At 42.0% G+C, this 14,709-nt stretch overlaps 1 protein-coding gene across 2 annotated transcripts in view; it reads right to left on the bottom strand.

Annotated features, from left to right (window-relative positions):
- PINX1 (PIN2 (TERF1) interacting telomerase inhibitor 1) overlaps positions 1–14,709 on the bottom strand; it is a 274,701-nt gene that overhangs the window by 12,858 nt on the left and 247,134 nt on the right. The window lies entirely within an intron of this gene.

The following is a 14,709-nucleotide window of genomic DNA, read 5'->3' as shown; positions in this document are numbered from 1 at the left end:
TGATCAATGGAAACAGGATGCACCTGAGCTCAACTTTGTGTCATAGCAAAGGGTCTGAATATTTATGTAAATGCGATATTTCAGGTTTTTAATTAATTTGCACAAATTTCTACAATCCTGATTTCACTTTGTCATTATGGGGTATTGAGTGTAGACTGAGAAGGGAAAAAAATGCATATTCATTTTAGAATAAGGTTTAACGTAACAAAATGTGGAAAAAATGAAGGGATCTGAATACTTCCTGAATGCATTGCAAATAATTAAAACATTAAATGAGCATAAAAATAAATAAAACATGTAAATAAAATAAATAAAACTAGAAGAATAAACAGAGGTAAAAAAAAAAACAAAGCAAAAAAAAGGACAAATGACAAGATTAGATGGGCAAGAAGGAGCGCAGTCTATGGAGAGGAGCACTTCTGAGTTCCAGTCCTTCCCTATTCCAGATTCTCCCAAGCATGTTTCAATGAATCTGCCAATTTGGCACTGACCTGCTCAATCTGCATCTGTTAGGAAACAGCACAAAATATTCTGTCCACTTAAAAAAAACCCAAAAACAGTTACTCAACTTAACTGCACTAAGGGATTCAAAAATAAATTGTTTGTTCCCTTTTTTTTGGTAAATTCCAGTTCTGACAGGTTAATTACTGTAACTGACTGCTGAAATTAACTAATGCTCCTGAATGCCTTTTTACTGACTTTGTTTTGACCAAACTGATAAATTAAGGTGGTGTTTTGATCCTAGAAACAAGAACTCTGGTCGCAAACTCCTATATTGATAAGAATTTTAATAAGCACGGGCCAGTGCGCACAGAACTAGCAGGGCATGGAGACAGGCAAGGTGGTGCCAGCCCTGCATGCCTATTCAGCTTAAGGGAAGCTGAGGCAGAAGCATAAATCATCCCAGGAGAGCAGCTTGATGCCAAATTTCTTCTCTCATCCACCCTTACTCTAAAGTCGGGGCTTGACATTGTGCCTGTTGAAATAAACCACGGAGATGAGCTAGAACCAGCAAAGTGGCTACTGTGATTTGTTCTGCAAGCAAAAAAAAAAACCAAACAAACCCCAAAATAATTAGGAAAGAAAATGACTATTTATAATCTTGCTAGCAGAGTTACAGGATATGACCATACCAAATATTTAAAAGTTTAATGCCAGAACACCAGATATAGTGTTAAAAGAGAAAAAAAGCTGAAAGAGCAACGCAGAAACTAGAAGTATTGGGGGCAAGCAAATATTTTGCACTACATATGGACAGAGAGACCATCAAGTACTGTACAAAAGAGATGCAATCAGAGACAGAAAAAAAGCAGCAGAAAGATAAGAGAAATAATGCCACCAGCTTGATTTAAAAACTTCCAAGCATCCAGGGATGTATTACCTGTATACAATACACCTTGCAGATTCCATAAGGAAGCTCTCTGACACAATGCAAACATTAAGAAAAGTACAAACTATAAATCAGAAAGTGAGATTATATGCCGCATATCCTGTATGCCTAAGGAGGTTCATTTCTGCCATGGTATATAAAATATAAAAACAAAAGTAATATTCAGTCACTGGCTGGCTTACAAAGTTAGCCGGATACACTTATCTGGCTAACTTTGGTAGGATATTCAGTGGCACAGCCGCACCGCTGAACGTAGCTTTCTTAAAGTTAGCACGATAACCTTGTTTTATTTAGATTGGAGTTTTTTCTTAGGGCATACGATAGTGGGAATGTGTCATGTTCCTGAATGCTGAGGTTACTTTTCAAATATGTAAACACTGCATATTTGCACATTACGAATAGACTGTAAACTCTGCGAACTGTTGAAGTACCATGGTGAGCATGGATGATGTGAAAAATGCAACATCTTATATGTTGGTTGTACTTTTGGTCTTTTTCTGTAATGTGCATTTTGCAGAATAAAAATGAATTAAAAAAACCCCCCAAAAAACAAAAACTTTTGAACTGCTGTACATCACGACCAGAGTTAGACGGAAAAGTTATCTGGCTAACTCTGAATATTAGAATTAGATAGAAAACTTATCTGGCAAATTTAACTGCACCTGGTAACACTTCTATGTCATTCAGCTACATTTTAGCTGGATAATGAGTTATACGGCTAAATTTTATCCAGATAAGTGGTTGAACAATTCAAGTTTGCATTTAGCCAGTTGAATACTGCTAAAAATGGAGCACACAAGTCCAAAAACTGGTGACACCTTACAATTCAAACACCAGGATAGCCAACTGTAATTTTTTTAATTTGCTTTTCATAAAATGACTTTAAATTAGTATGAGTCGCATAATCATAGATAAGACAACACTTACAGAAAATGGCAAGAAAAAATGCTGTGCTAACGGTCCATCATGTAATAGGCATAAGTGATTCTAACTTTGACATAAAGTTTTAATCATCAGTCTGAATGTCTACACTATTTGTTTTTATAATTTCTAAATATGCACATTCAAATAACTTCTCTTCATGTCATCTTTCGTGACCAACCAGTAATTGCTTTCACTAGAGGGAGGAATATCCAAGACTGTGTGGTCAGATTGGTATTACCTCTATCTCAGCTTGGCAGACATGAAGAGGGTATATCTTGTTCTTTTTTTGTGTACAGGCACAAAGGGGACCACTTGGACACATCCCTTCACCGGGAATATATATAATCTTAAAAACATCAAAAACTGTCAGTCAACATGTCCAAAGATGTATGTAGAACGCACAAAACATAATATTAAAATATGCCTGACAACACTTGAGTTGTCTTCATACTTGTAAACGACAGGCATCAATGGAGGACCATTATATTTCAAATAACCATGTGTTTCAAGAACTCAAGTGAAGTATACTTGACCAAGTCTTACCCCATTGGCAGGGTCAAGATTTAGAAGAGGAACTCAATAAACATGAAAAGCATTGGATTTTCTCATTACAGGCATTCCAGCTTTACGACATGAACCATGGGATAGAGTGGTACATCTTGTAGTGATATAGTTATATCTGGTGGCATTTGCATATATAAAAAAAGTGGGTAGTTTGCACACATAAGAGGGGCGATAAACATATTGGTTGAGAGCTATTCCCCTATTTCTAATTGGCTACGATGTTCATTATGGTATATTTAAATTCTATCTCCCCTGGCTTTTTGCAGTAAATCGAGAGAGTTAGATACATGAGAGATCATTAAAGCCTCTTTTGACACAATAATCCCATTTGAAATATGGATCTATATCGGGTTATTAAAGAAGACATTTGGTGACAATAAGTTATTTTAAAGTACATATGAAAAATAAAAAAAATAGTGTGAAAATTCAGACTGATGATTAAAATTTTGGCATACAGTTAACAATAATGCCTATTATATAGGCATTAGCATAGTGTTTTTTTTTCTCACCATTTTCTAAAAGTGTTGTCTTCTTTATCTATGATTATAGGACTTTCACAATAATTTAAAGTCATTTTATAGAAAACAAATTAAAAAAAAAAATTTAGGGTTGACTATCTTGGTGTTTGATATGCAAAACAAGCCACGTGGAGACAATTTCCACGTGCAGAAAATGTTCTACAAGGACACCAGTTTTCTGAAACTATCTGGACAAAACTCTGGAAACACACCCATGCTGGTCGGCAACCCAGCTACTGCTTAATCTGGGAGCACTGATCAAGCAGCATTCAAAGCCCCGGGATGTACAAAGTCAAGTACTACTCTTATGGTGATAATATAGCTACAAGCTTGGGAAAGTGCTAATTCCACGATTTTGAACTGATCACCATATTTGGGGTTAGGAAGGAATCCTTTTCACCGCTGCAGATTTGGTTACAGATGCACAATGATTCCATGCTTTCCCGTGGATAACTATGTGGAAAGAGCTATTAGACACAGAAAGAAGGCTGAACTTGAGACCCCCCCTCTGGTCTTCTTTCAACCTAACCAACTATGCAACTACTGCCAGCTTGATGCTGCTGTGAGAGTACTTGGCTTTCATGTGAAAAGGAAAGTGAGAGAAAATAAGTTAAATACTGAGGGCTCCCTAAAGAGGGACTACAGAAATTATTCCTACATCTGACATTTTAAGAAAATGCACTTTTAAATAAAACCGTATAGACACTTGCCATAGAAAATACTCATTTAGTCCCACATAAACCTCTATTCTGCACAATCAGCTGTGGTTTCACAGATCTGGACAAATATGGCCCAAATTTAAATATCACACTCAAAATGTAGGCACCAGGATGGAAGAGAGACATTCTTGAAGCTAAGTAATACATAAGATAATGTTGCATCAGGAGAGAGGGAAGGAGACAGTTGAGCGCGGACATCAGGAGGGAAGGAATGTGACAGCTAAGTGGTGGCCATGAGTGGAAGGGTGGGAGGAAAGGAGACAACAGAGCTGACACAGGAAAGGAGGGCAATCAGTAAAGACAACTGGCAAAGGGAGGGGAAGCAGGAAGGCAACGTTGGAATAGGGAGGGGGAGACAACTCGGCAGTGGCTTAGGGAGGGAGAGCAGTTAGGAGGGAAGGTGATAGCTGAATGGTGGCTTTGGGAAGGTAGGCAGGCAGCAGGGAAGGAGATAGCACTATGGCAACCTGACTCCCAGGAATTTCAAGTCCTGTGGCCTCACGTAAGAATACTACATTAGTGCTTTCACTAATTTGTTGCCTATCTCATGATTTGATAGTGTTGAATACTTGAGTCTTGGCAGATTGAACAATATGGTTGAGGAGATGTCTTCCTAGTCCACTGCTACTCAAACAACCCATGCACCAAACACAGAGCAAAGAATGTTCAACTTTTAGGATTAATAACGTTTAGTACAACTTAGTATTGTTACTGAAAGAATAAGATATCATTCAAAGATCTTCAATCCAAACCATAAATAACATGCTATCTCCTGCGAAAGGTCAGACTGCACAAGTCTACAGAGGCGAGTAAGCCTGCATCCTTTCATCAAGGACTTGCAACTGTAGCTAATGTAACCAGAGAGATGCTCCTTTAACCCTATGGAAGCAGAGATTGCCTTGTAAATGACGCAAAGTACAGAAGGAGAATGTCCATAATCGGGGCAGGACAAAAATGATACTCCGGATATGCATTGCTTTCAGTACCCGCCTCAAAACAGCTGATGCTTGCTCCGGTGGCTTTCTCCATCTCTTCCAGGCTCACACACAGAATGGAGTGGCACTGAGGAAAACTCCTTGCAATCCAGTCGCGCAGAGCGCTCATGGATTTTTGCCACCGTTAGTCATTCATCTGTCCACCTCTGGCGACACTCTTGATCAGATGTGATGCATCTCAAATCCTCATTCATAAAACTGAATGAAAAATTTGAACTGATATGAAGTTATAAATGAAAAAAACAGAATACCCAATCTCTCTATATTTACAGTAACTACACATTTACATAGAAAGTTTAACCGATACAACTTTTCCTTTTGATTTGGGTTGCCTTCGCTACATTAGGAAACATTTGAACCTTCAAATCTAAAAAGGGAACTTCCTTATTACAAAAAAAAAGTTTCAAAAAGCAATCTCTATTAGATTCTAGAACCAAATTGACCATAACAGTTGATGAAACAACTTCTTCATTGACTGAATTTTCCAAATAAGCCATCAAGTTTGGGGCAAAGAATCTTTTAAACCAACTTCCTGAGTTGCCTTTATAAGGTGGTAAGGCATTTCCTGGCACCTTAGGTGCTTCCACTATATACTTTTACAACATATCCAAAGGCGGCACTAATTTTTCAAAAATTTATAAGCCTAAAGCTGTCCCATTTGTGATGACCCAGGAGCAACAGACTACTAAATTCCCTCCACCGTGATTACTTTATGCTTAGTCAGACCAAACCTGCTCACAGATTGCTGAGACTGGAGCTCCACAGTGGGGTCTGCAGCTGTACGGTTTCAAGTCTGGTCATTTCAAACCCTCCTCCCACTCCTTGTCCAACACGCATCATCTCTCAACACTCCTCGACTATTCCCACGTCATGTTCTGGGCTTTCAGGACTTGCGGCCACTGCTGAAAATCCAGCCCGATGACTCTCAAGGGACCACATCAGCCCAGCTCGTGATGGCACCTCCCATTGCTCTGTTTTTCACGCATCCGGCTGTGGAGTAATAGCTCTGGGGACACAGATATCCTGGGTGTCAAGAGATCTGGGTAGTATACCTTTCCCTACTGAAGAGCCCAGTGAAGCCTCTCTGGAGCTCTCCAGGGCAGCTGCTGCTGCACATCTAACCAACGTTAGCAATAGGACCAACTGGAGGTTGCAAGGGAGGCACTTTGGGGTGAGCATGAGCCCTTAAAACAATCAAACAAAAAAGAAATATAGAAAGGAAATGCAAACCCTTAGACAGCAGCTCTGCTATGTGCAGCCATCTTGACACAATCTCCTTAATGACTCAAGTAAATTGAAATTTGACCAGGAAAATGGGTTTTAAAACCGCCTTTGACAGGTGCACACCAATATGATAGACAGCACAGGCTGTATGCCAAAACATACCAAGCTCTAAATAGCGTCAAACACTTGCTTTTCATATGAATTTCAAAATGTATACATATCCCAACTCACTATGCACATTAGTAATACAACCATTACATTTTATGTTCAAAGGCATAAAATATGTTCATATAGGTCTGATAACATGTCTGTTTACAGTAAAGGTTCCATTATCCAGCACTTTGCCACGTTCTGTTAACCGGATTCTTGCCCAAGCAGAACTTTTGGTGTGGTGGAATGACAGGAAGGGAGGGAGATGGATTGTGAAGCAGAGTAGTTTTTCTCTGATCTGCTCTGTCTACTATAGCCTCAGCCTCCTCCCCTTCTATTCTCTAAAAGGGACAGGAAGTAAAAAGCTGGATTAGGAAGCAGACTAGCTCTTCTCTGATCTGCTCTGTGCTTTATTCACTCTAGACTGATCCGATCCCTGCATGCTGCTGGCTGGGAGGGGAGGGACTGGAGCAGGAAGCAAAGGGGTCTTAGATAACCAGCATATTTGATTAATCAGCACCCCCTATTCCTCATGGTTGCTGGAGAATAGTGCTTTTACTGTTCTTCTCACCTCATCGTATGCATGCACACCTATCATAAATCACATTCCACATAAATCATCTTCCTGTACACTTATGGCACCCTATCATTTTGTTTTGAAACTCATCTCTGCTAAAAACTGCTGTTAACTAAAGCAAACAACTCTTTTTCTGTTTGAAGATACAACAATTATCAAAACTCTAGTGGCACCAAGATATGCAATCAAGCTTAGTTAATATTTGGCACAAAATCAATTTTCTGATTCAATTCAAAGGAGGCAGGCGTGTTAAGTCCACAAATCCAAAAGAACTTCTTTTTCAATAACTTCTTAGTTTCATCCCCTCTCTTCTTGCTGATAGTCTCACCTTTTCAATACCCAGAAAATAAAGGCCATCAAATCTGCCAGAATGGGTATCACTGAAATGACAAGTGAATGGGTGCCTGCTTATTTCTTGAAGAAATCCAAGATGTTCCAGAATTTGAACTTTTAAACTATCCTTAGTGCTATCATTGCAGGTTTGTTCACATGAAAAAAAATCATTGAACAAGCTACAAATTTCATAGTGTAACTGATGTAATCCCTGATTCGTATAATCTCAGCTTTTGCCCTGGAAAGTGCAACAATATTGGTAAACCTACATACTGCACAGTGAGTGGAGGAGTAGCCTAGTGGTTAGAGCAGTGGGCTACGAACCAGGAGACCAGCGTTTGAGTCCCGCTGTTGCTCCTTGTGACCTTGGGCAAGTCACTTTACCTTCTGTTGCCTCAGGTACAAACTTACAGGTCTATCCAGTAACGAGGGGTAGGAAGAGCTGCGTTAGTACCCGGCGCACCCGCGGTTGCCACACGCACAGTGCAGCTCACCTACCGCTCGATCCTGTATGTAAATAGCTTGCTAATGCAAGCTGCGTCTAAGAAGCGATCGTGAAGCGTTAGGACTGCGCAACCCATTTTACTGGATAGAGCGCCTATACAGTATCCTGGGTGCGCGGGCCTAACGCTTCACGGCCACGCTGGTATCTGTCGTTTCAAATGTCATTTGAAATGACAGATACCAGGAAGTCGGGACTGCCAGTCCCCCCTCCCCTCCTCCCGAAGCAGGGCGCGAAAAGCAGCCTTGCTCCGGGAGGAGGGAAGAAGGGACTGGCAGCATAAAGCGACGAAGCGACTTACTTTTTGCACCCCCCTCCGGACATCGGACGACCTCTCCTGCCTCCAGCTGCTTGCGAAGATGGACGCCTGCACGGCCGCTGAAGACGTGACGTCACATGCCGTGACGCCAAACGTCGTGACGTCACGTCTTCAGCGGCCGTGCAGGCGTCCATCTTCGCGAGCAGCTGGAGGCAGGAGAGGTCGTCCGATGTCCGGAGGGGCTGCAAAAAGTAAGTCGCTTCGCCGCTTCACACTGCCAGTCCCTTCTTCCCTCCTCCCGGAGCAAGGCTGCTTTTAGCACCCTGCTTCGGGAGGAGGGGAGAGGGGACTGGCACGGGGGAAGCCACGATGTCTGGAGGGGAGCTGCAAAAGTAAGTCGCCGAGCGTAGGATTGCCCGTCCTCTCCCCTCTCTCTCTTGCAATTTTTTTTTTTTCGCTTTTTTTTTGCTTCGGGAGGAGGGGAGAGGACTGGGGCTGCCCTGGAGACCAGCATCCATGGACGCGGCCAGGGCAGGTGAGCGGGGGCTGGGGGAAAGCTTGCCGCCTACCCTTACCCCTGCCTCTAACGCAGGGGTAAGGGTAGGCGGTAAGTTAGCAGGTTAAACGCGCGGCAAAACGGCAGGGTAAAATAGCGATAGTCGGGGCGCGGGTTACTGGATGCTAGGGAATAGCTAATTCGCTCATTTGCATGCAATATACATGCCGCGTGCGGAAGGGGTTGCCCGGGGATTTTAGGACGCGGTAAGGGTAGGTTAAAGGGGGTTGTGGATCGCAGGAAGGGCTAATGCGGCCAGAAAGTGAATAGAACGCGGGTTAGGAGCGGGGTAAACGCGGCCGCACTTTACTGGATAGACCTGTTAGATTGTAAGCCCTCTGGGGATAGGGAAATACCTACAGTACCTGAATGTTATCCACTTTAAAGTGGAATATAAATATAAATATATATTTCTGAGGGGTATTATCCATAGAAACATGATGGCAGAAGAAGACCATTACGGCCTATCTAGTCTGCCCATCCACATCAATTCATGCTATATACATAAATCTTTGTTCCTTCTGAAAGTAATCTCTGGCTCCCTACTTAAAAAAATGCTTTAAAAATTCTATCACCTAGAAGCATTATCCAGTGTTCGCTCAAAACAGCAGGTATTTGCTTGTGCTATCAAATTAAATGAAAGGCCTAATCATGTGAGTTCTTTTCACGGGAACCTTCTGTACAACCCTGACAAACTCTGAATGTCGTGTACTGGAATTTCTAGTTTTTGCTTGCTGTACGACTGCCTCCCTTCACCTTTATCATATGTGTGATCTACTACTACTACTATTAAACATTTTTATAGCGCACTACACAACATATGCAGCGCTGTACACCTGTATGTTCCATAAGTTAGTCAAGATGTCACAGATAAAAGTGTCCCTCCTAAACTATAAAACAGCCATCAGAAAACGCCTGACAACACACTTCCACTGATTTATCTGATTGATCCTTCCTATAACTCAAATAGTTACAGGAAGTTGTTAAAATTTTCTCTCTTTAAAATTCAGTTACTGAAGCAGCTAAAACCACTCCTTGACAAAGAGAACTTTAGCTCGGTTCTACAAGCACTGATTCTTACTGGTTTAGAATAGTGCAATGCTCTTTACACTGGTCTACCAACTAATTCTATCCGCCCGCTGCAACTAATTCAGAATTCAGCTGCCCATCTACTACTGAATTCTATCCATCGTGAACATATCACGCCTATCCTTCACTCTTTACACTGGATACCTATATCTTTTCATATACAATACACAAATTATCTCCATGATTCACAACTTAATTTATAATAGCCATTCTATCTGGTTATACTCATCACTACGCATTTATAAACCTAAGAGACATCTATGCTCAGCAAACAAAAACCTCTTAGACATCGCTATCATTAAAGCTGCCAGACTTGACCTCACCAGAAAGCCCGCCTTCTCAATCGCTGGCCCAGCCCTCTGGAATACTTTACCCGACTCCCTCCGACGAACATCAGATAACAAAGAGTTTAAGAAAAATCAGAAAACCTACCTATTCAAAAAAGCATTTGATGACTCAGGTTAATATCCTTTTCATTGCATTACTATCGATCTGGAGGAATGTCTTTACTGAAATAGAGGCTCTGTCCATTGTTCGTTACTTATTTAAATTTTATACTGTACGATGTTGTATGTTATGCTGTCTTGGTATATGTAATAATATGAATGTAATATTGTAAACCGTCTTGGTCAATACTAATTGAAAGTGCAGTATACAAGAATTTTAAATAAATAAATAAATGTGAAACACACATCCCATATCATCATTTGGGTCTACCAATCCCATATTGTAAATCTGAAAGCATGAGAGAATTGCTACAGCAAAATTTAATTCCTTTCCCCCCCCCCCCCCCCCCCAAAAACTACCCTGCCAAAGTATTCTTAGATTGTTTCCCTTTTATAGGAAATAGCACACGTCTTTCTCCCTCTATTCTCTTTCACTTCTCATGCTATTAGTGGCAAATAATTCTGTCTTCTCTCAGAAGACAAGGTGTTCCAAAAGAGGTGCATGTAGAAAATATACAGTGATTACTAGTACGCTAACCAAAAAAGGAAGCAAAATATAATAATGTCATGAAGAGGCAGAACTCGTGAACTACAACTACCATAAACTAGATCTGGCCACCAATCCTTAATAGTCAATTGTGTGTCAACTATGTTTCACAGTAATTTTAACCATCAATTCAATGACTAATGGTGAACAGTATTCGCTACTAGTTTGCTCAGCAACAGGACCTCCAAACAAGTAGTACTTTGTCAGCATTTTACTAAATCCTTCCCAAACACCTCCCTGATCCCGCCCCTCCGAAAAGTTTGCATTCACGCAGTGCATTAATGTTCTTAGCACATGCGTTAACGCAATAACGCATTTTGATGAATGACCCTTTTTCTCATGCATATGTTTCAGATTGCAGAGCCCTGGGGGTGGCTTACTGGAATGGAGGCTACTACCTTGTGATTACTACCCTTACTCAATAACCCTTTGCACGGTTAATGCAACTCCAACATTGCTCTCTGCTTCAACAGCAAGGGGAAATGTGGAAAAGAGGATTTGCATTCAGACAACAACCAACAAGAAATTAACTTCACAATCTGGGTAAATAAATAAGCGTGGGGGTAGCTTGCTTATTACGGCGGTTACTACCCTAAACTAATTAAGCCTGATTCATCACTTTGAATGTATATACAGCATTGCTCTCTGTTTTAACGGCAGGAGGGAAATGTGGAAAAGAGGATTTACATTAAGACAACATCCAAAAAGGCATTGATCTGTGCAGTCTGGATAAATAAGCATCGGGGTAACTTGCTTGATGTGGCGGTTACTACCCTTAACCATTAAGCCTTATGCTTATCTTTGATGCAACTCCAACATTACTCTCTGCATCAATGCCAGGGGATGACAGGAAATTTGAATCAAACAGTTACCAACAAGGGCCCTGAACTTGGTGGTTGGTGAAACAGATAAGTTTGGGAAAATAAATGTGTGAGCTTGCTGGGCAGACTGGATGGGCTGATTGGTCTTTTTCTGCCATCATTTCTATGTTTCTATGTATATTTTTTGTTTCTGGTTAGCTGTGTCCAACATAAAAGTACTCAGCTTGCCCTAGAACCAAGATATCAATAGCTCTATAATCACCTTGCAGCAATGCTTCATTAGGCAGTGTATTTGTATTTGAAATAGGAATTCCTTTTTGTTCACCAGACAGTTCAAAGGCATACATTTTGCTTCCTTTCCAGCAGATGGAGACAGAACTAGATTGTCAAGTTTCCTTTATATAGGGTAGTGTGGCGCCATCCATTATTTCTCTGCCTCCAGCAGATAGTAGACGTGCAAATCTGTGCAGCGAAGACACCTGGAACATTGATCCTGGGTGATGGGCCTTTGTTCTCTTCCAAGTTGAGTAGGGTTGCTTAGGGAGGGTCAGTTGTTTTTATCCAGCAGTGGCTTGCCAGTCCTGGGAGTGGGTGCATGTATATTCAAACGAGTCTGGTTCTCTCTACCATGCCTCACCTCCTCCTCATCACCATCAGAATAAAAAAATACAATAGAGGGATTTGGTTGAGTTGGTGCCTGTGCAGGCAGCCTTGCCTGTTAGACATAGCTCCATGTTTTGGAGGCTTATTGTACTGCTCATGAAAATTTTGATTAAAAAAAAAAAAAAAAGCAAGCTTCATGCAACAAATCAGTTGCCTTCAGAGGCGCAAGGGGACCCACCATAATTTGGAGCAACTGGATCTCTGGAGCACAGAGAAATTGTTCTTGCTGCACAAGTTAAAGGTGGCACCAGCTAAGTATGAGAATTGCTGTGCAACATGTCAGGGCCACTGTGGGAGTGCCAGCCTTGCAATTCTGTGCCAGGCCTGCATTAGGGAAGCTGAAAAGGATTTTAAGCACAAGGGAAGCCCGTGAAAGCCTCTCTCATTCATTAGGCTATTAGGGCCTTGGTCTCAGTATAATGAGATGCTCCGGAATCCGGCCCTGGTCAGGTTATTTCTCCTAGGACAAGCAGGATAGTAGTCCTCACACATGGATAACATCATCAGATGGAGCCCAGTTTGTAATCCACGCCACCACATTGGCGCTCACTCCCAAGCTTCTCATTTTGTTCACGAGTCTTCTATTTGGGACCTTATCAAAGACTTTACTAAAATCCAAGCACTCTTCCCTGATCCAGTTCTCTAGTCACCCAATTAAAGAAATCAATCAGATTCGTCTAACAGGACCATCCCCTGGTGAATCCGTACTGTCTTGGATCGAGCAACCCACCAGATTGTAGGAGGTTCATGATCCTTTCTTTCAGCCTTCCTAAGCATGTATCACAACAGCCAGCTCCTCCCCAGCACTCTCTAAAATCTTACATAGGTAGTTCATGAGATTTGTTACCATTGTACCAGGCAGACAAGTTATTAAGTAATCCTTACACGTATCAGCCATACAGTTATCTACTTTCCTAATTTATTTATTTAACATTTTTCTATACCGACCTTCATGAAAAGATTAATATCAAACCGGTTTATATGGAACTTAGGGACTAACTAAATAACCATATAACAAGAAGGCCTAAGCACAGTTACATATAACAAGGAGATTGAAACACCCACTATAATATGATTGAATCACCCACTATAATAGCTGTCCTAACCATTCCCTCCTGGGCATGGATCCCTGGAGACACCTTCTCCATGTGAGAGGACAAAGCATTACCTGAAGGGCAGGTCCTAGCTACAGTACCACATCCTGCCACACACCAAGAAGACAGTCTCCTGCCAAATGTCCTTGCTCCTCCAAAGCAGCACAAGGGCTGCTAGATTGGAGATGGAACTATTCTCTGTTGTTCTATATACCTCTCTGTCTGCTTTATCATCTCCAGGTCCGCCCCTCTGGCCTCTAGAGATTGGACTCATTCTCTGAGAGCCAGGAGCTTTTTGTACCAGGTGTTGCAACGGTGGACCCTTAGTCTGAGACGAGGTTGACACTACTACAAGGAAGGAGCCTTGCAGGTTTTGCCGTCGGTTGGCGGAGCTGGCAGGTGTGGAGACCTAACAGGACCTTCACCAATACTAGCCTTCGGTCCCTGCAGGTTGAGCCCTTGGGTACTGGGGCAGATCTCTGGAGAAGAACAACTCCACAAAGGGCGCAGGCGAGAGCAGAGAGAGAGTTCCAAGGGTCAGGGCAGGCAGCAGTCCAGCGAGTCCAAAGGCATATCAGGAGTCAGGGCAGGCGGCAATCCAACAAAGTCCAGAGATATACCAAACGTCAGGCAGACAGTGATTCAACAAAGTCCAGAAGCGTATTGAAGTCAGGGCAGGTAGCAATCCAACAAGTCCAAAAACAATCCAAGCCAAGGCCAGAGAAGCAATCCAGAAAGATACAGCGTCAGGCAACCAGCTACTCACAAGGAGCTCAATCTGTTGCTAAGGCAAGTCACTGCAGGCAGGAACAGGCTTAAGTAGCCAGAATGGCTGATGTCATCACCGGGAGCCGCAGGAACTTTTCTCACTGCAGCCCCTTTAAAATCAATGGAGAGGCATGCACGTGTGCCTAGGGAGACGCTGGGGGGGGCGCGAGTGTCGGTGGCGTGAGCTGCTGCATGGGAAGTCGGAGCTTGACCGGGGCCTGTGCCGGATACGTGCAACTGGCTGCAGAGTGCTACGGCAGACGCGCGCAACACCAGGTGCACACAAACAACCTCCTACCTACAGAAAGATCATATATATGGCAGTCGGTATAAAATACTAGATAGAAGCCAAGCAGCGAGTTGGGGGCTATCCACATCTTAATTTGTTGAGTTGATAAAGTCATATTTATTTATTTATCGAGTTTTATATACCGTCGTTCGGTTTTGCCATCACAACGGTTTACAAAGTTACGATGTTTAACAGTGTTTCCAAAACGGTTCATATGTTTGCTAACATAGAAGATATCATTTAGGAACTAGGTTTGTAGATTAATCTACAAACCTAGTTCC

This window comes from Rhinatrema bivittatum, chromosome 3, assembly GCF_901001135.1.
Source record: "Rhinatrema bivittatum chromosome 3, aRhiBiv1.1, whole genome shotgun sequence".
Taxonomy (NCBI): domain Eukaryota; kingdom Metazoa; phylum Chordata; class Amphibia; order Gymnophiona; family Rhinatrematidae; genus Rhinatrema; species Rhinatrema bivittatum.
This window is presented reverse-complemented; position numbering and strand designations above follow the sequence as displayed.